At 43.1% G+C, this 2,349-nt stretch overlaps 1 protein-coding gene across 2 annotated transcripts in view; it reads left to right on the plus strand.

Annotated features, from left to right (window-relative positions):
* The window catches only part of Nhs (NHS actin remodeling regulator), a 339,645-nt gene that overhangs the window by 204,972 nt on the left and 132,324 nt on the right, over positions 1-2,349 (plus strand). The gene's annotated exons all lie outside the window — the stretch shown is intronic.

Genomic DNA, 2,349 nt, shown 5'->3' on the forward strand with positions numbered 1-2,349 from the left:
AACCTAACACGGATGCATCTATACCAAGAAGTTCCCTACTTCTATACCAAGTATGTGTACTTTGACCTTTCTGTCTCTGAGGACACTGTTTCCGAAAGATAAAGAGTTCATGGAGAGCACCATATCTTTTTCATTTCTTCAAATGTTAAGTCTGTAAAGCTTTTCATTTCTGTTTTCATATACATTTACACATACGTTTGCATTTCTTCCCTTTGGAATTTACAGTGATTGCAGGGTTGGACATTTGAATGGAGATAAACTGCATTCTTTCCTTCTGAAGGGTAAAATTCTAGAACTCTCCAGGCCAAGAGCCAGAGCAGTCTTCGACAAAACATACTGATTTCATTTGGGGACAGTGAATTGATACTTGTAACATATCAAACATCTCTCTACGATATCTCAGAGCCTGGAAAATAGAACAAAAGGAATTTACATTCCTTTCTATCCTTCCAGAGTCTACAGTTTCTCATCCACTCCTGCCAAGGCTACTATACTGTTTGACATTTATCTACTCTGTCCCTTTCCCATCACTATTCCAACAAGCGGCATGCTAAAACCTAAGTACTAAAAGATGCTCCTGCCACTTTATACCACAGTACAACACAAGCCCAGTGTCACTCTTTCCCTGGCCAAAGTCATGAAGCCACTTTAGCTTTAACTCTGATTGGCACCCCAAACCAGAGGGACAAGAAGAGAAGGACATCTATTTCGTTAAGTACCTGGGCAAAGTCTCTGGCATATGCAGGCCAAAAGAAATCGACTTGATTCTAGTGAACTTTTAACAGTTGTTGAATGGAAGGCTCTCATGTGCCTGAGAAACTCAAATGACCTTTTATTTTTACTGCACATGGTTCTACTTCAGAAACTTAAGAATGTCACTGAAACAATAGGATTAAATTAACATTATTTAATTTATACATTTATTTATTTATTTAACAAATAAATTAATTGTGTGTGTGTGTGTGTGTGTGTGTGTGTGTGCCCCCGAGAGCGCGCGCATGCGCGTGTGCTGTGCATCTGCCAAGGTCAAGAGATAGCATAGTTTCTGGGGGTCAAATTCATATTGTCAAACAAAGAATTCACAGCTGAGGAATGCCAAATGGCTGAGAAACACCTAAAGAAATGTTCAACATCTTTAGTCATAAGGGAAATGCAAATCAAAACAACCCTGAGATTTCACCTCACACCAGTGAGAATGGCTAAGATCAAAAACTCAGGGGACAACAGATGCTGGCGAGGATGTGGAGGAAGAGGAACACTCCTCCATTGTTGGTGGGATTGCAGACTGGTACAACCATTCTGGAAATCAGTCTGGAGGATCCTCAGAAAATTGGACATTGAACTGCCTGAGGATCCAGCTATACCTCTCTTGGGCATATACCCAAAAGATGCCCCAACATATAAAAAAGACACGTGCTCCACTATGTTCATTGCAGCCTTATTTATAATAGCCAGAAGCTGGAAAGAACCCAGATGCCCTTCAACAGAGGAATGGATACAGAAAATGTGGTACATCTACACAATGGAATATTACTCAGCTATCAAAAACAACGACTTTATGAAATTTCGTAGGCAAATGGTTGGAACTGGAAAACATCATCCTGAGTGAGCTAACCCAATCACAGAAAGACATACATGGTATGCACTCATTGATAAGTGGCTATTAGCCCAAATGCTTGAATTACCCTAGATGCCTAGAACAAATGAAACTCAAGACGGATGATCAAAATGTGAATGCTTCACTCCTTCTTTAAAAGGGGAACAAGAATACCCTTGACAGGGAAGAGAGAGGCAAAGATTAAAACAGAGACTGAAGGAACACCCATTCAGAGCCTGCCCCACATGTGGCCCATACATATACAGCCACCCAATTAGACAAGATGGATGAAGCAAAGAAGTGCAGACCGACAGGAGCCGGGTGTAGATCGCTCCTGAGAGACACAGCCAGAATACAGCAAATACAGAGGCGAATGCCAGCAGCAAACCACTGAACTGAGAATAGGACCCCCGTTGAAGGAATCAGAGAAAGAACTGGAAGAGCTTGAAGGGGCTCGAGACCCCATATGTACAACAATGCCAAGCAACCAGAGCTTCCAGGGACTAAGCCACTACCTAAAGACTATACATGGACTGACCCTGGACTCTGACCCCATAGGTAGCAATGAATATCCTAGTAAGAGCACCAGTGGAAGGGGAAGCCCTGGGTCCTGCTAAGACTGAACCCCCAGTGAACTAGACTGTTGGGGGGAGGGCGACAATGGGGGGAGGGTTGGGAGGGGAACACCCATAAGGAAGGGGAGGGGGGAGGGGGATGTTTGCCTGGATACCGGGAAAGGGAATAACAATCGA

The sequence above is a fragment of the Rattus norvegicus genome, chromosome X (genome assembly GCF_036323735.1).
Source record: "Rattus norvegicus strain BN/NHsdMcwi chromosome X, GRCr8, whole genome shotgun sequence".
Classification (NCBI taxonomy): domain Eukaryota; kingdom Metazoa; phylum Chordata; class Mammalia; order Rodentia; family Muridae; genus Rattus; species Rattus norvegicus.